General features: G+C 49.3%; 1 long non-coding RNA gene across 3 annotated transcripts in view; it reads left to right on the forward strand.

The window, feature by feature from the left end:
• Positions 1-24,860, forward strand: part of LOC140605182 (uncharacterized) — a 65,584-nt gene that overhangs the window by 14,700 nt on the left and 26,024 nt on the right. For 2 of the 3 annotated variants that reach the window (XR_012007903.1, XR_012007907.1), the window contains exon 1: positions 19,451-19,636. The exons of the other annotated variant lie outside the window; for it this stretch is intronic. This is a non-coding gene — a long non-coding RNA (uncharacterized lncRNA). Of the gene's footprint in view, positions 1-19,450; positions 19,637-24,860 lie in introns of those variants that run through there. 3 annotated transcript variants of the gene reach the window in all.

Raw genomic sequence — 24,860 nt, forward strand, 5'->3', positions numbered from 1 at the left:
GTCCTGTGTTCCCAAACACCTACTATGCTGCAGAGCTGCTGATCTGTAGGAATTCGAGGTCCATGATTATACTGTTACCTCTGCAATTTCCAGCCTAGACTATATTTCCTTCCTTACCTCCTCCAAGACCTGAAATTTACTGGGGGTTGTGTTTGTGGGCACCAGTTTCTGTTTTCATGCCCTCTCTATCCACCTGGTCAGGGATGTGGTGTATGAGCCTGCATGACACCAAAGGACACCATCTGTCCTTGTCAGGCTGAGATTGGCCAAGGATTTGTTCTGGAAGGGCTGTGGACTGTAACTCTCAGCGACTAGAAAAGTCTCCTGAGAAAGCTGTTCCTGAACAGACACTCCAAATCTATGCCCTATAAGACAGTCCTTGCCAACCTGCACCTTCAAACAACATTCAACATGAATGTGTGGAAAACAAGGCTCAGTCATGTCAGCCCCATTCAGAGAGATGGTCCTGGACCTCCTTCCTCATTTTTTTCTGGTCTTTAAATGATTATTATTTGATTCCTGACCCCCTTGGTTTTGTATCTGACAATAAAATTTGGCTTCTCTAACCTGGTCCAAAAAACTCCTTAGATCACAGTTTTATTTGTTCTTCATGTTCTTGGCTTGTGTAAAGCTTGAGTCCAGCTCAGCATCAGCAGCTGTGATCTCTTCCTAGCTGCATGGTGACCCCGTTTTGGCCCTCTGTGATGGTGGCGGGGGGCTCAGGCCAAGTAGAACTTCAGCCCAATAAAAATGTTCACTAGCGGGGACACCCAGCGGGCTCAGTAGGTGGAGCGCATGACTCTTGATCTCAGGGTCATGAGTTTAAGCCCCATGTTGGGTGTGGGGCTTACTTAAAAAAAATGTTCGCTGGCTTTTAAAATACACAGTGCCCTAGAATGAAGCGGGATTCCCTCTTACTACTAGCCAGCACTGTCCATTCTTAGACGTTGTTATTGAAACTGAACTGTCTTTACACAATGCCCCCTGTCTGAACAAAAAGCCAGCCATGTGTATATTCTCAAGGTTTTGAAGTCCAAATGTTTGGCTCTACGGGAACCCTCGCATCTGTAGGCATGAAACGTACAAACACCCAAGCATTTGGACGAAGAATGAAAAAGTCAGCAAATACAGGGAACTTTGGCATCTGTAGAGATAAGTGGAAGAGCTGACCAGTCTTCTAGTTGTTTCAGGCAGGTGTAGACAAAGTCCTGGCATTTCTTACATCAGCACAGACTGCGATTAAAGACCAATCCAAGTCAAATGAAATCAAAGCGAGGGGCAGAGTCTAATAATCACCTCTCTGCCCCCTTTTTCCAGCTTCTGGACTCAGGGGCATGTGTGGACTTGCATAGCCTTTGTAACCGGCTTTCTCGCTCTCGCCTGTCTCAGGAGGCAAAATAACTCCCTTATCCCGACATACCGCAGCTGCTTAGATATGGTGATTTAACCTTCTTAAGAGCAAAATCCCATTACTCTCCCTATCCACAACTACAGTAGGAAGAATATAGCCTAATAGATTGATATAAGTAGGCTAGCTAAAAATATCTCATCTATACCACATCTATTCTAAAAAACCTGAGACCTTTATTAAGCTGAAGATTTCCGGGAGTAAGTGCATTTGGCTTAAGGTCAATTTTCGCACAAGCTCTACTGCTTTGTAATTTTCAGAGTCCTCACTGCCTTTGGGAAGCAGTGGGAAGACTTTGGTTTGTTTTTATTTGCTTATACGCTAGCTACCCTTTGTGCTGTTGTGACGATGGAATGTGGTATGTGTGCTGAGTTCTTTTCTGGGTCAAATATGTCAATTCCTCATGTACTCACCCCTCATCTCTACCCCAGTAACATTTATTCATCACGCTGCTTATGTTTTTGTGGACTGTGGGTCAGGGGGTAGAGGATGGAGGACACAGCACAACAGAATGGCATATCCATGGTCATATGCCATTATATACAAAAACTCACATGTTTTCATTCTATCAAGGTATTCCATGAGCCTTGCTTCCTTATGCCTCTTTGTTTCCTTTCCATTCTATTGTGAGATGATTTAGATCATCCTGAAAGCACATTCTTTAATGAAAACATCAACACACCCTATTTCCTTTGAAGAGCAGAATCAAAGGAAAGCAAACAGCAAAGCAGAGAAACCCATCGTGCGGGCTGGGAAGATGTTGGTAGCCTCTGGAATGCTTGGATCCGAGCCCTTCACTGTAGTTTCTGCAAGCTAGAGGAGCTCCGGGCAAGGTCCATCCTCGGTGTCTGGCAGGACAGTGCCCTCTGCCTTCAAACCCCTTTACTTCCCATTCAGAATTCCAGAGCTTATGGTGGCTGTCTCGCTCAGCTGCGGAGACTGGCTCCTCTGTCCCACAGACATCTGCTGTGTGCCAACCATGTGCTACACCTGCAAGTGGGCAACTACTTGGAATTGCACCTCCAGGTCAATGGATCCAATGCTAGTTACACCAAAATTAAGCATTTATTAGCTTTAGGCAGAGGCATGTCTTAAAATATGTACAGTTAGACATTGGCAAAATAGTCAAGTTATTCCCATAGCATAAGAACAAATTTCTGATCCCCAAGTATTCAAAATTTAAATAAGGGTTTTCCCTTCCTGTCAATTATACTTAGCCCTCTGGGCCTCTGCAATAGGTAGAGGTAGAAGGCAAACATGTCCAGCTGGTTTTTTTTGCGGGGGGGGGAGGGAGTGGTTGGTAAAGGCTTTTCCTTTCCTTCACCCCACATTTCTCCCTGAGCTCTTCCACACTTTCAGAAGAAGCAGGGAGAAACCTGCCTTTCCTTTCCCCTGGCACTGCTCGGGCCACAGGAAGGAGGGTGGGGTGACTTACCTACTTGGTGAAATGATGGGAAGGGCCTCCGAGCATGTGCAATGCAGCATCTTCTTAGCTAGCAAAGCTCTACTGCTAAGTCTTGCTCTGCGAAGCATTCTCTGAACCCTCTCACGCTGGGAATTATGTTTTCTCCCTCCATCCTCTAAACTTACGTAAGCCAGATATCAGCTGGGGCCTCCCAATGTCGCACGGTATAGCTAAACTTGCTATTTAGGAAACCTGCTGTTTCTTCAAATTCTAGGGATGAAGAGGTTGTTGGAGTCAGGCCACCACCACAGCCTGCTGGTCCCTTAGTCTTTGTCTGTGTCCCAGGCCCACACCTTGGCAGCCCAGATATGACCGCAGATGCTTCTTCAGTGGCCAGAGTCCCATTCGCACCTGTTGAATGTTTCCTGGAGTGGGGTGCTTGAGGGAGGGGGCACCCCAGCCCTTTACACAGTGTTCTGCACCCTGCTGACTTCTCTTCTCCTGTCTTCCTGTTGGCCTCCCCCTCCCCCTCCTCTCGCTCCCCTCTCTTCCCCTCCCCCCACACCCAGCTGTACTTCCTCCCCAGCAGAGCTGCCCTGCCTTCCTTCTCCTTGGAAGCCCTTATGCCCAGGACATCATCTATGCCCCTCAGGGGTTCACTATTAGGCCCCAGCATTCACCAACTTACTCTTACAGACAGTCTCCCCTCAAAGAGAAATTCTGGAGGCAGTTATGCAAGGTGATAATTTTATCCCCAGCACTGCTTGCGCCGTTTGGGTGGTATGTGTACCCACAGTGGTGGGGTGTGCAGTACTTGTGAGGTGGTTGGGTGTTCTATGTTGCCCCTGCTTGCAGGGTTATGCCCCTCCCTGCTCCGATTTCTGTTCAGGTACCCCTTGGCCACAAAGCAGTTGTCCTTTGGTGCGCCCGCCCCAGGTTCCCTACCTGCAGGTCAGGGGGAATTACATATGTCTAGGATGTTCGTGGGAGAACCTGGCAGGGAATTTCCACTTGGGCAGCTCATTCTTACTGAGCTGACTGAAGGGTCTCCTTTCTTCCGTTTTAACTGCTCCTCATCCCTCCAGAGTCCAGACCATCCTCCACTCCTGTTTTCAGTGGCCACCATCTTTTCTCTCCCTTCCATCAGGTCTCTGAAAAGAAAATCTTCGTCTTTCACTTAAGTGGAAGTGGGCTTGTTTTTAATTTTTTTTAACTTTCTTTTTCTGCTTTAGTGTAACTAAGGAAGAGAAAATGGCCCTGTGGACAAGTAACAGGGAAGAGAGGAGGGAAATACATGCATGGCCACAGAAGGGTGCACAGGTTGTGCACTGCACAAACGCAGGGTTCCATTTCACATGAACAGTGATGTGATACGCAGAACGGGGTTTGCAAACTAGTGACAATGCTTTCTTTGATCTGACTTCTCTCATTCAAGGGTGGTGTGGATGCATGGTGAGAGTGATATACTTTGAGCCCAAAAAGTCCCAATTTGAACCACTCAGTTCAGGCACTATCTCACCAAACAGCTGTGGACTAATCTCTTAATATGTCAGAACCCCAGTTTCTTTATGAAAGGAAAGCCATAGCATCTTATTTATAGAGTTGCTACAAAAAAGAAACGAGATCTTCTATTAATTGTCTATTATGCATTAGGTACTCAATAAATGTCATTTTCCCAGTAGTGTTGTGCTGGTTGACGGTGTGGTTGCCAATCTCACTTGAAAGATGAAAACATTCAGGGCCTTTCAGAGAGGCTGAGTATATCTGTTGGAGGATGAAAAAGGTACAGTTATTCCTCTTAGAACTTAATTGAAGAAAATGACAGATTTGTCAAGATATGTGCCCCATTGAGGCAACTCAAAGAGTTGTAGTCTTAACGCCCACCACGACAACCTATTGAGCACACACTCTGTGTTAGGTGCCTCCATGTATTATTGTCCATCTGAACACTGCATCCAAGACCCCATCCCTGGAATTCTGTGTCCTTATAAAGCATGAAAGGCAACTTTTCTTTGCTTCCCATCCCTCTTCCTAGTGTTGCCTGGTGCTTTTGTAGATCTTTGGATTTCTTCTTCTTTTTTTTTTTTTTTTGGATCTTTGGATTTCCCAATCTGGTCTGTTTCCATCAGCTCTTCTGACCCTTTTGACTGTTTACTTACTTCTGAGCAGGGAGCGGGAGACATTCTCCACAGATGAGCCCAAGACGTGGGGCTGTGAGCCGGGTGGCGCCCTGGAGCGAGCTTGCACCTACTGCGAAGGGCCAGTGGTATGTGTCTCCCCACAGCTCAGGAGCAGTGATGTCATCATGCTGGTCCTTGAAATCAGCCCCGGTGGGAGTATCTGCAGTAAGGAAACCAGCAAATGGTGCAAAAGCAGGGCCACTCTTGCAAGAGAGCTGATTCACCAGCACGCTGCTGGCTTGCCCACGGCAGCACTGTGGCTGGCCCACACGCTCGTGCAGAAAGCCTACCGGGATGCTTCAGACTTGAATGGGGGAGCTTGTAGGAAGCCTGTACTTCACAGACATGCTTTAAATAGGGGAATTTCGGGTACACAGAGTTTCTACTTCTATGAAGCCCCAAATTGAAGAAGACGAGTAGTAGGTCCTCAAAAACTATGCTGAAGGGTAGCTTCCAGGGACCAGGTACATCTTTAGCATCACCTCCTGGACCTGGCAAGAGCTTAACGTGCTCAGAGATACCTTATTTTGCTTATAATATGCTGTGTCAGTGTAGTCCAGCAATTAGACAGGAGGGCCCAGGTCTTCTAGAAACCTGGTGAGCTAAAATAAAATAATGGGTTGACCTATCCTGGACTTCAGGGCTTCCACACAAGGTGGCGCTCTCTTCTTAGGAGAAGGAGGCAATGAGCGCCATTCTAACTGCTGAACCAGCAGCCAGAGAGCCGGACTCCTCTGCAGGCTGTCGCCTATTGCATTAGGTCAACTTAAAAAAAAAAAAAAAGAAAAAAAAAAGTGGTTTTTTTTTTTTGTTTTGTTTTTTGTTTTTTGTTTTTAATTTTTAGGGCAGTTGGTTTGACCTGAGTGATATTCAGGGCAAAGTCACTGGCCTGCTGCCTTACTAACATGTATCTGGGATCTTATGACTCAGCGTTATTATTTTCATTCCTAGGGGAAGGGGAGTTTGACGTTCCCAGATGAAGGAGAGGACGATATAACTGATCCCCTACTTCTAATAAGTGACCAATAGGTTCGTCCATCTCCAGACAGAAGACAGAGAAGGTATAAGAATTCTCTGTACAACCTGCTTCTGAATGCACGGTCCCTCCTGTTCCCATCACCTCCTCCTACGCTCTGCGGGTCAGCATTTCACATCTATGATTAGATTCTACTGCTGGTTGTAGGGTTCTGAGGGAGCAAATGCTGCTCAGGTGAGGGAAGTGGCCCTCACAGTCCCTGTCACTGTCCCAGCCCCACATAGATGTGTGGGCACTGATCATCTACTTGAGGTGCTCCCCTCACCATCTCCGATGCTTGCCTGGGGCCTTGCTTTGGCCAACTGGCCAGCCCTGGAATTTTTATTTTTCTTGGCAGTCTGCTGCCCCCTGAGCACCCCAGTCTGAGGCTGTGCTTTTTGCTTTGGCCCATTTTGGTCACAGATGCCAGCTCTTGCTCCCTGACCTGGGCTGGAACACAGGCCACATGCCCTACTGGCTGGCTCTTGTTTCCCCCAGCTGTCACCTCCAGTATTGTTTGCAGAGCTTCCTGCTGATTATGGCTCCTCGGTCTGCCCCTCTGCTTCTCTGAGCTGAGCCCTGTTCTTGCATCCTCCCCAGAAGCCATTCCCATGCTATTGGCTCTCACTTTCCTCCAATGCCAGTTGCCCTGGCTCCTGGGCATGTCAAAGGGCTGTTCCCCAAGCCCTTTGCTTCAAATCTGCTCACCTCAGGTTGTTCCTCTGTCTCATCAGGAAGCCAGGAGCCTTCTTCAACTTTACAGGTCTGATCTCAGGATCTTTCTTGTAGGAGGAATCATCCTTGGGAAGTGGGGTCTTGGGAATTTTGTAAAGTGAATGTCTCATTTCTTTTCTGAAGTTTGAGGAGGCTGCCCACATCTTGCACAAGTTGGATTATTCCACCTCTCATGGTCAAGAGTAAAAGGCACGCCATGACCATGTTCTAACCTTTGCCGTCTTTCCAATGACATAAGCAGGTCAAGATCTGGTCTTCTTCTCCCCAGCTGGTCATGACCAGGACCTTCTGCTTCTAACTTACATCTTACTATACCAGTTTGATGGAATAGCCATAGAAGGTCACCATCTACTCCTTTTCCTCCTTATATTTCAAGAATGCCTGGCTGGAGAGGCATATGAAGTCAAGCGAGAGAGGTGAAGAGATTATATATGAATGCAGAAGGGAAGAATCCAGTTGGTAGGGAAAGCAAAAGTATTTGTGATCACCTGCAGTGAAGACCAAAATAGCCACTCATTGTCCATGCTCACACTGCCCATAGGTGCCAAGAGGTAAGAATGAGCCCTCATTCTTGGGGTGTGTTTGAAGCTCATCAGTCTTTTTTTATCTGTTTCTTTTTTTTTCTTTTAAGATTTATTTACCCATTTTGTAACTAGAGAGAGAGAGAGAGAGAGAACAAGCAAGGGGAGAGGGAGAGAGAGAATCATCAAGCAGATCCCTTGCCGAGCACAGAACGTGGCACGGGGCTCAATCCCAGATCATGACCTGAGCTAAAACCAAGAGTTGGATTGCTTAGCCAACTGAGCCACCCAGGTGCCCCAAGGCTCATCAGCCTTTCTAACACTAAAGGTTCACTTCTCCTGGTGGCCAGTTGTACCGTTTCCTTCCTAACATCACCGTGGAGATTTCCTTCCTCAATCCAGGTCTTGATCTGCTTTTGGAATTCAAATCTCTTCTGTGGTGCCTGGGTGGCTCAGTTGGTTAAGTGTCTGCCTTCAGCTCGGGTCATGATCCGGGAGTCCTCGGATAGAGCCTTGCATGGGACTTACTGCTCTGTAGGGAATCTGCTTCTCCCTCTCTCTCTGCCCCTCCCCTTGCTTGTGTGTTCACTCTCTTTCTCAAATAAACAAATAAAATCTTAAAAGAAAAGGAATTCAAATTTCTTCTAGTCTTTTTCTGGCATGGTGATACAGTAATGTCATCAATGGTCCCCATTAATGAACTCTCTGTATCTCTGCCCTTTGTGTGTGGCTTTGCAGGATGTGTGACTTGCTGCGGCCAACGGGATGGGAGCAAATTAGACTGAAGTATAGACTTGTGAAAACTCGTTTGCTTTCTTCCTCATCTTCAACTTCTGCTACCTTATGTGAGCAAAACTGGGCTAGCTCCTGGAGACTGAGAGGCACATGGAGCTGAGTCATCCCAGCTGGGGCCATCTTAAACCAGCTGGCCCTCAGCTGATCTGCCAAACACATGAGTGAGCCTGCTCAGATTAGCAAGATGGTTCAGCCAATCCATCGACTCAAAAGCAAATAGAAATATCTATTTTTGTACTCCACTGGGGTTTTGTGGTTGTTTGTTCTACAACAACATTGTGGCACTAGATGGCTGATACTGGCATAGGACGGGAGTGCCATTGGAGTGTTCCTACCCCTGAGATTCTGGGAGTTATTGGGCTTGCCTCATATCTCTTTGTTGCTCTAGACTAGTGGGAGTAGACTGGGAAAATGCTTGGAGATTCTGGTGACATTTTTTAAATAAAAAAGAACACAGAAGATCATGGCTCTTTGAGCCAGACACGTGTAGGTCTGGTGTCCATCTAAACATAGTGGGAGACTTTGGTAGTCCTCACCCGGGTTCCATTACTGATACCTCCTGGTCACTAGGCTTTAGCCTATCTGAGTTGAAGAAGTGAGCTTCTCCTGTCTGAGAGGCACCACTTGTGGACTTCGGATCTATCATAGCGTGACCCAGCACTTGCCCATTTGGAACTAGAGTCAAACAATTTAGGCTTCATTACCTGAATTATTGCAGTAACTCCTTAACTTGTGTCCAGACCAATCCATCCTGTTCACCACTGTCAGATATATCTGTCCCAGATACCACTTTATTTCTAAATTCTCTCTTTTCTACTCACATAAATAGAGTGGTTCCCATGGCCTTTTGGACTCAGCCCAAACTGAGTCTGTTACATTAGTGGCCCTATAATCTGCCCACCTCAGTTATTTATTCCCATGTTCTTCTGTTTCCTCCTGTGCCAGTGTCCTCACACCCTCTGGCCCAGGGCAGGTTCTTTGCCTTCCTTGATGCCTTTATCTCACTCTTTCTTCTCCTTTCACCTGCCCCAACCCACACCTCCACTACATCTATGCTGAGCCTACTTGCTCTTCAAATGTCGACTCAGCCCTTCCCTTGTTCATGAAGCCTCCTTGATAACTCAGAAACTGTTGATATTTGCCCACTATTTTGAGAAGCTATAAACCTTATAACTAGAAGAGAACCTCACAGCCTTCCCTTCCCTCAATGGCCAGTCACCAAGAGGGCAAAAGCCATTGGCAAATAATTTAGATGAGTTCTCACTAGAAGGGTCAGCTCACAGCTTTTCTTGTTCTGAGGGACCAGCTACTAAGGAACGTGTGATCTTTTTCTCATTCTGCAAGCTGGCGAAGAAGAGAGAAAGAAAGTAAACACTGTTCTGTATAGTAATAGGATTTTCTGTCCTCATGGATGGAGATGGTGCCTAGGAGATTATTATCTTCCCAGTGGAAGCTACTGTCTTTGAGCATTGTTTGGGCTGTGCTGTGTGTGTGTGTGTGTGTGTGTGTGTAAATGGACCTGTTTCAACAGATCCAATGGTTAAAGAAACAGTACATAATCTTTCAGATGAGAGATCACAAAGGCAACTTAACCTAGAAGATTCTGCTGGACCCATTAGGAAAGTGGGAATTCCAAATCCATTGGGCTGCTCTTGGGAATTGAGGTGTTAGTGGCCATCAGTGGCAATCTAGGAAAGTTCTCAGGACCTGCCTCCAGACTACGTGAGGTAGACCTGAGAATAGTACTAACAGGGGTAGAGGAGGTTGTGGCGGACGTTGACGTCACTGTTGGTGCACAGGGCTCTGGTTTTCCCAGCAGATAATTGGAGATTCTGACTTGGGATGAAAGGAGATGCTTTGAGCAGAGATAGGGGGATTTCAGGTCTGAGGACTGGGTTAGGTATGAAGGCTGCACCTTATGTGGAGGGCTTAACACCTTAGATGCTTTCCCTTTGCAGTCTGACAAAGTCCTATTCATGTAATGCTCAGCTTTATCTCTTCCCCTTCAATGTCAAGTTCATATTTTTAATGAACCTGAGTTTTGAGTATGCTCCAGTGAAGCCTGGCATGGAGAAATGGGAACTGGGAGGTCGGAGTGAAGGGTAATGGGTGCATCTCAGCGTTCTCAGGGGTTTCTGAAATTTTTTTTAAGATTTTATTTTTTTTTATATGAGAGAAAAAGAGAGAGAGCACTAGCAGGGGGAGGGGCAGAGGCGGAGGGAGAAGCTGACACCCCGCTGAGCAGGAAGCCTGACTTGGGGTTCCAACCTAGGACCCCAGGATCATGAACTGAACCAAAGGCAGATGCTTAACCGGCTGAGCCACCCAGATGCCCCTTCTGATTGTTTTACAACACTTTTTTAACTTTATAATTTTAATTCAGTGAAAATGTAAAAATGTTAATCTAAGATTTCCTGGATGATCATTCGAAGCTGTCATAATATTTTCATGCTGGCATTTACAATTTTTGTACCCAATCCCATTTGTGCCAAGTGAAAGTCAAATGAAGTCACAGTGGTTGTATGAATGAAGCTTTGTAGCTTCAAATAAGGAAGTTTGAGTGGGGGAGAACTGTGTCCTCTTCCAACGTGGAGCTGGGGAAGCACGCTGGAGGCCAAAGAACTTGCACCTGTACCACTGCACTTTCACATCGGCATTAGCAGGGTTCTCCAGAGAAACAGAACCAATAGGATATGTAAAGATATATAGAAAGAAGTTTATTATGAGGGGCTGGCTCATATGATTATGGAGGCTGAGAAGTCACATGACTTGCCATCTCCAAGCTGGAGGCCCAGAGAAACTGGTTGTGTGGTTCCAGTCCAAACCCAGAAGCCTGAGAACCAGGGGAACCAATGATGTAAGTCTCACAGACTGAGATCTGATGCCTGAGAACTGAAGTGCGGATGCCCAAGGGCAGGAGAACCTGGATGTCCTAGCTCAAGGAGGGAGCAAATTCACTCTTCTTCCACATTTTTATTCTATTCAGGCCCTTGATTAATGGGATGATGCACTCCTGCATTGGTGAGAGCAATTTTTTCAAAAAAACTCATCTACTGATTCAAATGCTAATTTCTTCTGGAAACCTCATTACAGACACACCCAGAAATCATCTTTGTGTGTGTGTGTGTTTGTTGTTGTTTTTTTTTTTTTTTTTTTTGTGTTTGTTTGTTTTTACCAGCTCTCTGGGTACCCCTTAGCCTAGTCAAGCTGACATGTAAAAGCCAGATATGCCATGGTTCAGCTGAGTTGCATACTTTGCAACTTGTAGCTTATTAAATGTAAGTAAAGTAGTAAATTTACAACAAAGAAGTTTTCTTCTGTGAATACAGACAATAGTAGGATTAAATTCAATGCAGATTCAAGAGTGTCATAATGATAATCTCATGTTCAACTGAATTAGACAGTTTTACAGTGTTATCAGATGATACATCACTAAAAGAGGCAGCTGAGAATTGCATGTGGCAAGTTTTGGTTAAGTGTGAGGTTTTATTATTCTGAACTAGGAGGCAAAACCTTATAATCATGAGTATCATTTTGAACAGCACTCTTCCATAAGTAAGCGCTCTCTGAATTAGTATTCTCAAAGTCAAAATACAAAGCCAGCAATTAAATAAGAACCAGTCCTGAGGCTCTCTCTTTCTATTATTAAAGAGCACTAATTCACTTTCAGCAAAAACAGTATCATTGAATTGGTGTTGCTAATTTGAAAATTATTTGGCTTTTCAGGAATTTTTTCGTGGCATGCAATTTAAAAATTTGCCTGGGTGTTTATAAATTTAAAGCATTTATACCAACTTTTATGTTTATGCATTTTTTTTAAAGATTTATTTATTTATTTGTTTATGATAGACAGAGAGAGAGAGAGAGAGACAGAGAGGCAGAGATGCGGGCAGAGGGAGAAGCAGGCTCCATGCCGGGAGCCTGACGTGGGACTCAATTCCGGGTCTCCAGGATCAGGCCCTGGGCCTAAGGCAAGCGCTAAACCGCTGAGCCACCCAGGGATCCCTGTTTATGCTTTTTTTTTTTTTTTTTTTTAAAAAGGTTTTATTTATTCATTCATGGGAGACAGAGAGGAGAGAGGCAGAGACACAGACAGAAGGAGGAGAAGCAAGCTCCATGCAAGGGACCTGATGTGGGACTCAATCCTAGGATTCCAGGATCACGACCTGAGCTGGAGGCAGATGCTCAACCACTGAGCCACCCAGGCGTCCCTTTTATGTTTACACTTATTCAAGTAACCTTATAAAAATTTTAAGTCACCCTGGAAGGTCTCTGAAATTTTTTTCCTTTTAGGGGACTATTTGTTACTCTGGCTTGAGAAAAACTATGATTTGGAGGGAAGATACTTGTATTATGTACAAATTATTGGCACTACAAATTTGTCTTCTTTTCTCCTCTGATTAATTTTATGCCTTCTAAACTTAGCTCCCCAAGTATTTATCATGCTTTTTTGGTGTGCTCCATAGCACCTGGCACAATATCGGGCACATAATAGCTGGTCAGTAAATCCTGGCAAACGGGAATGGTCTGGGCTCTGTGAGTGCCATGAAACTGGGAATGGAGTCAAAAGAAGTCAAGTGATGTGCATCCCTATCTTGCAGAATTTTTTAGCTAGACTGTAAGTTCTGGTAGCCTAAGGGTGCCCACATACCGGGGAGGTGCTCCATCAAAGCTTAGAAAGTAAAAATGTCTTATCCTCGGTAAAAGGAAGGAAAAAATGAACAATGATCTTCAGAGACCTATGCCTGTACACCCAGGGCCTTACTGCTGCTGTACACCTATGAGGTGCCTTAACATCTGTACTTCCAAGTACATGTGTGCGCACACACGTGCACACACAGATACACGCTCTCTCTCTTTGCAAGGCAATATGACAGTCCAAAATAGAACACTGCAATGGGGTAGGCCATCTGAAGCCGTGTCCCCAGAAGGCCTTCCCTGCATCTGGAAATCTGACCTGAGCAGCTCAAAGGGGGTAACCCAATCCTGGTCACATTTTCAGTGACTTCTCAAGTATCAGCTGCCTTCCTGATGCATCCCCGGGGCTGAATTTCCCTATGGACCATTTCAGAACCAGAACCTGTCAGTATGGGATTAACTGTGACTGAAATTGTAGGCATCTGGGGCAGCTCGGCCCTCCAGGAGGTCGGCCTCACCGCCGCCAGTCAGGGGCCACGCGACTCTGAGCCGATGCACCTGCTGGGTGGAGGCCAAGAGTGGGATCTGTTTCCTAAGATGCGGAAATAGAGCAAGAGGGAGATGCCAGCTTCCCCCTGCCCACCGGAACTCCAGGGCTTAGGGTCAAGACTGGCGATAGGGCCAGGCCCTCTGTGGGTGGGCCCAGGAATCTGAATTTTAACAAGATTCTCCAGGAGAGTCTGGTGCCCACCACAGGTGGAAACCTGTGAGCTTATTAAGGCTGTTAATGCTGTTGGCCTTTCCAGCTGAGGTTCCAGTGTGATCTCCTCCGGTGGAGGGCTTCCCCCCGACCCGCCCCCCAGATTAGAATGGTCAGGAACTGAGCTGTGGCCTCCCTAACCTCCCTCCACCACCAAACCCCTACTTGTTGCTGCTGCTGCAGACCTTGGGGCCGTGGGGCTACGAGCTGCTCTGACATGTGTATACCAGTCTCCTGATTTAAAATGACCTCCTTGGGGATCCCTGAGTGGCTCAGCGGTTTAGCGCCTGCCTTTGGCCCAGGGTGTGATCTTGGAGTCCCAAGATCGAGGCCCGTATCGGGCTCCCGGCATGGAGCCTGCTTCTCCCTCCTCCTGTGTCTCTGCCTCTCTCTCTATGTCTATCATAAATAAATAAATAAATAAATCTTTAAATAAAATGACCTCCTCATGGCCAGGGCCTTGCCCTTCGTCCTGGCTGCCTCCGTCCCCTGCAGCTGGCAGCTGGCTCCCCTTCCTTTGCATCGGTCCCGCGCCAGCCAGTGGTGGAGGGAGGAAAGAGCTACAGTGGCTGCTGTCGAGTCCGTCTCTGGCCCGTGTTATGGGCCGCGAGGATCGTCTGGACCGAGGCAACCCCGATGGTGATCAGCAGGCCAAGGGCAGGTGCCCAGGATGACTCTTCTCCGGGATCGGCTCCGGGATCACCGAGGGAGGACAGGATCGGAATCCTCTCCCGCCTTTCCACTCGCCTTCCTGCCTCTGCCTTCCCTGCCGGCTTCCCCTTCTCCACGAGCCACTGCGTTCTGGAGCCGACCCGAGTCGAGACAGTGTAGCTGCGCCTTCTTATCCGTAGGCTTAAGAGGGCAGATCCCCTTCCCTGGACCTCAGGGCTGGCAGAGGAATTTGGCCTCATCACGTCCCTAATTCAGGGTGCTTGTCACCCCATAAATAACCCTTATGATCCTGAAGGGCAAGTATAGCCATTCCAGAAAAAACCAACCTGAGCACAGGAAGACTGGGCCTGGACAGCCAGACAGCGTCTCACTTTTGGCAGCGAGGAGCCTCCCTTTCTCCTTCTCTTTCCCATCACCATCAAGTCTACCAGATGTCTGGACTTCCGGGTGCTTTCGACAAATCCAGGACCCACTGTAAGCTGGCTTCGCAGTATAGTCACCCAGGGAACTTTTGAAAGGGACACTGGCCTGCTCCTCGAGACTGTCATTCAGGCAAGCTGGGACTGGGCCCTGACATCTGTATTATTTTCGGTCGTGATGAGCTTGGGAAGCACAGCCGTGGGTACAAAGGACGACGACACCACCCTGGCCTCCGGGAGCTTGCGGTCTCGTTGGGGTGGGCGCATTAGATACTGGAGCACAGTGTTCTAGCAAGTTAATTGAACTGCGAGAGCCCGTGTTGGGAAAAAGAAGCGGTAGGGCACAGGCCAGTCTTTCCACAGTGTGTCATTGTGGGGTATTTGTTTATTAAAGATTTTATTTATTTATTCATGAGACACACAGAGAGAGGCAAAGACACAGGCAGAGGGAGAAGCAGGCTCCCCATAGGAGCCCGATGCGGGACTCGATCCCGGGACCCCAGGATCACGCCCTGGGCCAAAGGCAGGTGCTCAACCCCTGAGCCATCCGGGCGTCCCTGATTGGGGCTTTAGATGTGAAATCCCCTTACTTCCCAGACCCTTCATAGGCCGCTTGTTTTGTCAAGGATCGGAGAAGGTGAGCTGCATGATAGGCTCAGAGGCTCACTGAGCTGGGAGGTGTCCTATCTAATCCCAAGCCCCTGGTTTATAGTTGAAGACACTGAGTTCCAGAGAGGTGAGGTGACCTGCCAGAGGCCACACAGCCAGCTGCCGGAATTGCTGGGTTAGCTCAACACCCCACCCACAACTTCATCTCCGGGCCCTTCCACAGAACCTGCTCTGACCACCCCCCAACCCTACTCGGCGGGTTCCACAGGACTCTAGTACTTTGGGCTCTGCCTCTCACGGCTGCCAAGTGATGGAAATCCACAGGAAGACCTAGACTTGGGCCCAAAATGACTGCTAAGTGTGTCTCTTACACTGGGGTTCTGAGCCATCCTGAGGGCATTGGGGGCAGAGCTGGCCGCACTGAACAGTATCCCTCCCCCACCCTAACCTGTAGTAATCCCGCTCTGGGAAAACCTAGTTAAAATAAACATCCACAGCAACACTGAAGCCAAGAGTCGACATTTGGCCTGGTCGTCAGTAGAACTGCTGGGGGAGAAGAGAGAAGCCAGATGGAAAAACAGCCTCAGAGATGAGGAAGTGAGTGGGAGTGGGGAGTACGGAAAAGAACAAGCACTATTGTTTGGAAGCTGAAACAATTGTCTCTCCTTTGTCTGTGGTGACGCAGGAGAGGGTGCTGGGAGATGAGGTTTCTCTTCTTTTTCTAGAAAGTCTGTTCTCTGAATCACCTCCTTCATCCTCCTGTTGGTGTCTTGGGTGATATGACCCCAAACAGTTACACCAAGGTGCTATGCTCTAGGGAGGGCTCTGCTGCCTCTAATCTTTCCCGTGGATTATAGATTTTTACATTTTTCACCTTTATAATGTAGAGCAGTATAATCAGCTTTTCATCAGGTCCAGAGACTGAAAGGGAGGGGCCTAACTTTACAAGTCAATGACACACACACACACACACACACACACACACGAATCAAAGACCAAGAAAGCAAATGGGCATCTCCATGAACTAACTAGAAGATTCTTCTACCTCTTGGTATTTGAATACAGAAGGAAAATTGCTAGGACAAGGGCATTTGTGAATTATGTCTGCCATATTTCCTGCTGTCAGGACTTACCTTGTTTTCTCCCTTCAAACCAAAGTTCTTCCAGCCGGGGACACTGGGAGACAACTTGCAGGTTCTGAGCACCCTGTTCGCAGTCAGAAAATGCTAAGGGCTCCTAATGCAGGAGCCCTAAAGACCCAACATCTAGCCAACCTTGCGCTAGGCTGCTTTGATCTTGTGTGGTAGGGTAACTAGGCTTTTTCCTCTTCTTTTTTTCACTCCTTTTAAGTGAAGTGTAGTTGATGACGTTCTAGTACTTTCAGGGGTACAACACAGTGATTCGGCAAATCTGTATGTCATGCTCACAAGTGTAGCTACGGCAATGCCGTTGGCTACCTCCCCTGGGCTGAGCCTTTTTTCCCCGTGACTTGTTCATCCCACACCTGGAAGGCCCACCTTCCCCTTTGCCCATTTTGCCCATCCTGTACCCCTTAGACTCACTAGGTTTCTGCCTTGTACCAGGAACTCTGCACCCACCATCCACCACTGCTCTTTCATGGAGCTGGTTTTCTGTCCTGTGGCCTCAGTCCAGAATTTCTGGCTGGCTCGCTTACCTTCTGGTCCTGCCCAGGGGCTCTGAGGTGTTCCTGTCATTTCTTCTCAGGCTCTGTGAATCCAAACCCTCTGGCTAGAACTCTTGGTTATAAAGCCCCGTTGACTGTCTAGGTTGTTCTATTACGAATCAGGAAAGTCGTGTTGCATCTGTGTTGGACTGAAGAATGGCCCCCAAAGATGTCCATGCCCTCATCCCTGGAGCCTCCGAATGAATAGTTTGGATTATGTGCAGGTGCAATTAAGATGACAGACTTCAAAACAGGGAGATTACCATGGAAGATTGGGCCCCGGTGAGCCCAGTGTAATCGTGGGAGCTCTTAAAAGCAGAACTATCTCTGGCTGAAAGGGAAGAGGTGAGAAGGAGGTGGGGGAGGAGGGGGAGGAGAGGAGGAGATAAATTCCAAGCCTGGGGAGGGTTTGCTGCACCACTGCTGTTCTGAGATGTAGCAAGGACCGGAGAAAGGCCTCCACGAGGCACGTGTGGTTCCAGCTTCCAGCCAGCAAGGAAATGGGGACCTCAGGCCCAGCACTGTGAGCAACTGATCTTATTTATCTAACAACTTGAGTGGGTTGGGAGTCGTTCTCCCCTAGAGCCTCCAGGGGGAACACAGCCCAGCCCATAGCTCCATGTTAGCCCAGTGGGACCCGTGTGGGGCTCGTAACCCACAGAAACTCTGAGATAATAAATTTGTATTCTCTTAAGCCACAAACTTTGTGATGGTTTGTTATGAAAGCAACAGAAAATGAACAGGACACCTCGCGGTGGTACTGATGCAACACAAACGCAGTTACAGGGGAGGCGAAAGATCCGCAGCAATCCTGTTGAAATCACCGGCCCCCACCGAGGTTAGGGAGGTGCTCACTCATCAGACTCCCGAGGTTCTGGAATCATCCCCCTCTCCCCCCATCTCCCAAACATCTCAGTACTTCTTCTCGGGCCTCGTGTCTTCTCACCCAGTGGTTCCCTAGTGTCGCCACAGGTGGGCAAGGATCGTGAGGAGATGAGCAGCTTGCAGTAATACCTTCTATTTCATGATCACGTATCGTGGTTCCTTAGCTTTACAGTCACCATTTCATTTTCGGTCCACAGCAGCCACGTGGGAAAGTTACTATGGTCCTCGTTTTCCAGAGAAGGACGTGGATTTTAAGCTCAGGGAGGGCAAGTGACTTGCCTCAGGCTGTCCGCTCCTTGAGGGGCTGGGACCTGGGTTCGAACCCAAGGTTGTCTGTCATCGAGGCCCCGCCCTCCTTCCTTTGCAGCTTCCCCTTGTTCTGCTCCCCTCCTCGCCCCCTCCCTTGGGCCGCTCCAGGGAACTCTTGGTTTTCCCTAAGCCCGTGTGACACTGCCCACATCTGCTCTCCTGGCCGGTGGAGCCCTCGGCCCAGGTCCCTTGTCTGCCCATTCTGGTCTTGAGGTCTTGACCTTAAGAAATTTCTTCTTCTTCTTCTTTTTTTTTTTTTTAAGATTTTATTTATTTATTCATGAGAGACACAGAGATAGAGGCAGAGACACAGGCAGAGGAAGAAACAGGCTCCATGCAGGGAGCCTGACATGGGACTCGATCCTGGGACCCCAGGGTCACACTCTGAGCAGAAGGCAGATGCTCAACCACTGAGCCCTCCAGGTGTCCTTGAGGTCTTGGTTTTAATGTCCCTTCTCAGGGGCTGCTCTGAGTGGTCCCTCCTCTGCTCCAGCATGGCATATCACTCGTCCCCAGCCCTTCCCAGGGGTCCTAATGATGTGTGCATCTGGCTGTCTGCTCTTGGGGTTGCTTGTGGCCCTCCACACTGAGGTGCTGAGGGCGCTGCTGGGCTCCGGGTGGGGACTCTGAGGCCTGGCGCAGCACCTCAGCACGTGCTGTACACACGGACTGAGGGAATATTCTCTTCGGTCTTTTCATTGGGGTTGGGGGTCAGCTCAGCTTGCGAGGTGCATGGGCCCAGGCATGAGTGCACAGGAGACCTCGCAAGACAAAAAGAATACCCGGTGTATTTCTGGAAAGTAGGTATTGCATTCAGGTGTGTTTTCAGACCCTCTGGGTTTCCATGAATGGGCTTTGGTTATAGGTAGAAGAGTCTGGAAGCTGTTTACCTTTCAGGCCCTTAAAGGAGGCACGAAAGGAGGTTCTTCTGGGGACAGAGAAAGGAAGGGAATGCGATGTGGCATCTGGAGAGCAGCTTGGCCCCAGACACCATCCTTCCAGGCCCTGTGGCCGTGGCCTCTGAAGAGCTGACGGACAGAGTGGCTTCCAGAGAATTCCAGGGACTCTCGAGTTAAGCAGAGGGGCAGTCAGCTGGGCTCTTCACAGAGGTAAACAAGTGGCTCCAAGTTGTGGGGAAGCTGTGAGGCCTCCACCCTCATTTCCCTTGCCCAGGAGCTCTCCTGCACCACACTTAAAACCAACCAATCCGCTGACACCCTGGAATCCCAGCCCCAAGTAACACTGGGTCATGAGCAGCTTGCAGGCCTCTCACTGGCTCCTGGGCGGCCCAAGGTCACCACATCTATGTAAGACAGGCCAAGGCTGTGCCCGCCCACCGTCTGGGGTGGTTGCTAACTGCTGATCTAACAATGGTGGCCTGAGCTTAAATTTGGGTCCCATGAAATGAAACTTCCATCTCCTCCTGCAGAGACAAAACAGGCCAATTGCCCATAGAGGATGGCTCTCCTGTTGGATGGCAGGGATTACTAGAAATTTCCATGCCCATGCTGACAAGCGATCGATCCAATCTGTGGTTTTCATTTTTGCAACCTGGTTTCATCTTTGTGCTAAAACAGCGTCACACTAGTAACAAGGCCCAGGTGAAGTGGCAGATGATGGGTGGTGATGGGTGGTTATGGGTAGTGATGGGTGGTGATGGGTGGTTATAAGTGGTGATGGGTGGTGATAGGTAGTGATGGGTGATGATGGGTGGTGATAGGTGGTGATGAGTAGTGATGGGTGGTGAGGGTGGTGATGGGTGGTGATGGGTGATGATGGGTGGTGATGGGTGATGATGGGTGGTGATGGGTGGTATTAGGTGGTCAGACTAAATGCCTTGGAGTGTTGGCGTATTTCTCACAGGGAGGGTGCCCCCTCGCTCCCCGCCCCAGCAGGGCTGGATCAGCCACTTCTGGAGGAGCTGTTGCTCCTATGAACATGCGCAGAGGGGAGTCCAGCTATGCCATGCTCTGGGGGGCATGGGAGAAGCAGGAGGGAGAGACGGGGACCTGGTTTCCTGGGGTGCCATGAAGGGCCAGGCGTGGCTTAAGGCACTTGGCGAGGACGGACCTGGTATAGTCCGTGACAGTCCCTCGTCCCGTGGGAGCCCTGGAGCCATCCGCCTGGGAAGGGGAGCAGGAGGCCGAGTCTGGCCAGAAGATGGAGTTTCGAGACCCTCGGATCCCCAGTGACCGGGGAGACAACATGTTCATGATTCCTGGGTGGCCCAGGGAGTCCGAATCCAGGGTGGGGACTCCGTCCTGACCTGCAGGTCGCAGAGGCCCTCTGTGGCTTCGGTCATGGGCTGGAGACGCCAGGCAGGCCTCGGTGCCAGGAGCAGCGGGTCTCGAGCCAGGGCGGATCAGAACCACACAGGCTGGGCCCCCCCACCCGGGTTTTCTGGGTGGGGGGCAGGGCTGAGAACTTGCATTTCTCACAAGCTGCCAGGCGATGCTGATGCTGCTCCAGGGACCTGGCTCCGAGGACCAGTGTTCTAGAGCCCCTGAGAAGGAGGGCCAGCTCCATAAGGGAACCTCTGCTTTCTGAAAGTTCGAGTTCCGCTGCTTTGCTTCTACTACATTAGTACCTGTTCTCACCTACGGAAATCTGGAGAGGATTCTTGCTTCTAGGGAAGGTCTTAAAGGGGAATTAGCCTTCAGCAGTGGCTTTGCATGGGCTGTATAGAACCAGTAGCGCCTGAGATCTGGGACAGGGGTGCCACCAAGCTCCCTCCCTGAGAACCACGCTCAGCATCTCCCCCGATCACGCTGCCAGCTTTGAACTGCCTTTGAGCATCTGTGGTTCCTCTCGATTTATTCTGTGCATCTGTTAGCAAGATGTGCCCTAAGGTATCAGAAAAGCCTAAGAGAGGTGATTTTTTTTTGGGGGGGGTGTCTGGGAACGCTTAACATTTTTTCCATATAAATTAATGGTACTGGAATTGCTTCTTTGCTTTATGCCACTTTGGCTAAGGGAAGGATTCCTAGGAATGCCCTACTTTTTGATAGCAGGGGACAGCTGCTCTTGCAGAGGGCCAGGTTTTTCTAGGGAGGGGTTGGTTGCTCCTTGCCAGGGCTGGACCACAGAATCCTCCAGGCCAACCCTCCTCTGTTTGTCCTTGCTGACCAGGCTGCCGGGGCTAGCCTGGACAACAGTGGATAATCTTCTTTTTCTGATGCTTTATGATTCCATCCTCTCAGTACTTTGCACAGCTTTTTAATTTCCCTCTTATTAAAATAAAAAGGAGGAGGATCCTGCCATCCTTGAAGACAGATGCCTTTTCAGCTTCGCTTTGGGTGGGAGGCTCTTAGCCACCTACAAAATGAGCATCTTAGAGAGCCCCTGTCTCTTGTGTGTCTGGCAGGGGAGCCAGTGAATAAATGGCCACTGTTCTCATAGGTCAGGCCAAGACTCCAGAGTCCAGCAGCCTGGACCTTCTGGCCACTACCGTTCCGATGCCAAATGTTTTAGAGCAGCACCCAGGGAGATGCTAATGGAGGTGGGTGAAAGACACATGCGATCTTGGCAGATGTTTGGTTAGATGGGGGTAAGGCAGGCAATAGAAAATGGAATGTGTGGGGGCTTCTCTTTTCACATCTGGGAGGAAACTGTCTTCTGTAGCAACAAGCTTCTTTCCATGTCCTAGTTTTATGAACTGATCCTACTGGATGGAAGGATGAAGGTTATTGTCCAGGGCATGGGCTCAACCCTTTCATGTCCCCTTTATTTAAAAGATTTATTTATTTATTTGAGAGAGAGCGAGCGAGCGAGAGAGAGCATGTACACATATGAGTGGGGCAGAGGGGTGGGCAGGTGGGCAGAGGCAGAGAGAGAAGCAGGCTCCCCCCTGAGCTGGGAGCCCAACTCAGGGCTTGATCCCAGGACTCTGGGATCCCAGGATCATGACCTGAGCCAAAGGCAGATGCCTAATCAACTGAGCCACCCAGGCATCTCTCTGCGTCCCCTTTATACAAAGGGCACAGAGCCTCTACTTGGAGGGGAGAGGGCCCTTGGGGTGTTTGGTGCCCGGCCCAGGGCCCGCACTCCATGCCTGGTGGCTGCTCTGCTTGTGGCTCCTAGGTCCAAGCAGGCCTTTGCCGTCTGGGGGTGTCCGAGCCTTGCTGTGCCCAGGAACGGGGTCTTTGGGTTCTCTCTGAGCAGGACCAAGGCAGGTGCAAGCAGCAGCTTTTGATTCCTGGCTGGAAACCGAGCAGCCACACGGGGCTACAAAGGCTAAGCGGGGCTGTTAGTGTGAAGTCCCTGTGCAGCGTGTCGGTGGCTCGGGGGAAACCAGGCCCTTGCCCCCCCAGAACTCCGAAGCAGCAGGAATTTGGGCACCAGGCCCTCTTCCCTCCTGTCTCATCTCTGGCTTTGCACGATGCCTTTGGGGCAAGCTTACGTTGCTGCGCTGCTGTTGCTTTGGTGGCAGGTGGAAGGAAGGATGACACGTGAGGCCGTGGGGGGCTGTCTCCAGCCATTTCCGCACCCTTCTCTCGGCACCCACTGAAGAGCGGCGGGGCCCTGGAGCTCTCAGAGGCTGTGGACATAGGCTGGCGGGTCCTGTGGTTCTGATCTACCATTTGGCCACTTTCTTGCTCCAGGGAGGCCCCTCCCCACCCACTGCTCTGCACTCCAGAGGCTCTTCTCCATCCATCCCGGTGGGTTTCACTTCAAAATGGGCTCTTGTCTCTCAGTCCTCCAGGCCCGGCCCTGTGGCTTCATTCAATGAGCCGAGCCGAGACCTTCGTATCAAGGCCACCCGGGCACGTAGCTGGTGCTGACAAAAGTGGGTCTCTGGCTCTTCGCGTGCTCCCACAGGCTCCTCGGACCCCAGTGGCAGTGGCCTTGGGGCTTGGCCTGTGTTCGCACCGCGTGGAAGGTAGAGGTGAGGCTCCCACCCGAAGGCAGAGGAAGAGACCGGCGCTGTCTCAGGCAAGAGGGCAAAGCAGCTTCACGCAGAAGCCCTGATGGTGCGCTCTTGCGCTTCCTCCCTGGCTTCTTCTGCTCGGGGGTTGCATGTTTTAGTGGGAGACTTGTTTTTCTGAAAACAAAGTTACCTTACCATTTTCTGTGCCGGGAATGGCAAACACCAACCCTGGCAGTGGGTCTCCAGGCATGTGGATGGGTGTACGAGAGCAGCAGAGCTTGCAGGCTTGGGGGGTCCACACCTTCCTCCCCGCCGCTCCTTGGTGCTCTGTCTGGCTTTGTCCAGGGTTGGCCAGAGGCCCAGCGGGAGTGCTTTCTTTATCTTTCTTTCCAAAAGGGTCTGCGTGGACATTCTAGAATCTCCTGGGGAGTGGGTGTGGGGGCACTATCAAACATAAGGCCTTAGATACTTTGATACTCAGCTGACTCCTTCTCCCTCTCCTGTGCTACTGAGGATCGCTCTGTGTAACGGGAGCCGGTACGTGGGGAATGAGGAAAGGGAGAGAATGAATTGCCTGCCTCTTTCACTCCCTCCCCCCCAAAACAGTTACTGAGCCCCTGCTATGGATCTGGCACTTTCTGAGGCACTGGGATATTGTCATGGAGAGGAGGCAGGAAGATAGTGTTTGCTGACATCCTTGGAAAGCTTGCCGTGAAGGTGAGCCTGTAAGACTCTGGTTGAGGGGGGTGGGGAAGCTGACCACCCCCCTCTGTTAACTTTGTAAGCCATTACTGTCTCTCCGGAGACGCCACCCCAGGTAAGATGCTTGGAATGGAGAGTGTTCAAGGTGCCTCTACCAGAGTTTTTCAACTCGCTTGACCAGAGCTAGGTGCCCAGAGACTTGAGTTATGGGTTTAATCCCCAGAGATAACAAGTAACCTATCAAAGAAGGGAAAACCATTCACAGGCAGATAGCTTGCAAATTATGGCTTTGATTTTGGGAGATGAGGTTCAGGGTAGCCCAACATACTCCTGGTGGAGTGGTGGTGGTGGTGGAAACAACTCAAATGGAAGTTAAAGATGTAATTTGAAGGTCTAGAGTGAGGCATATCCAGGGGAGCTGGCTGACCCAAAGGGGTGTCACAAAACGATAATGATGTTGACCTCCCCGAAGTCTAGGGTCTGCTCCTAGCCTTACAGACTCAAGGCTTGATTAAGTCAGCACCATGAAAGCAGATCCAATGCCTGAGAAAGGTTTGTTCCAACCAAATATATAGGTTTTTGGCTGAAAACAGAATGCCACTTTGTTGGTTTATACTGAAAAACACAGAAGTCCTGCAGATAAAATACACTCTGATGGCCTATACCTGTCTCTTCCCCTAGAACAGTCTTCAGGCCAAGTGTCAATGGTAGATTGCTTAGTGAACCTGGAATCAGACAAACGGAACTAGTTAGATGGTTTGGTGCTGACTAGCCTTAAGTTGTGAGAGTGCGATCAATCACAGCCACGTGTGGGATATAGTGAACTTGCTCTGATGAACTCGAAACGGGCAGCGTATCATTCCTGAACACACGTCAGGTGGGGATGCCAACTCCATTTCTGATGGCGTGTTCTTGTTTCATCTATGTTATGCCTTCAATCCAGTCTTAGAGGGTTGGGAGTCATTCTCTTTCAGGAGACTTTGTCTCTACTGCAGTTCTTCTTACACAGAACTTATTTAACGGGCAATCTCACATCTCCTGGAGACTTTCTGTTGTCCCCACATACTGCCAAACAAGGAAACACTAACCTGTCATCATCATCAAACACAAAGACCAGGCCATCGATCACTAATTTTTTTTAGTTGGTTAAGACTTAAGTCAGAAATTCTTCTTCCTCTTAAGGATGGTGGAATTTGGTCAGTCAAGTGAAGAAGTCAGACTTAACCTAATGTATTTGATTAGTGAACTTCATGTCG

The sequence above is a fragment of the Canis lupus genome, chromosome 15, assembly GCF_048164855.1.
Source record: "Canis lupus baileyi chromosome 15, mCanLup2.hap1, whole genome shotgun sequence".
NCBI lineage: Eukaryota > Metazoa > Chordata > Mammalia > Carnivora > Canidae > Canis > Canis lupus.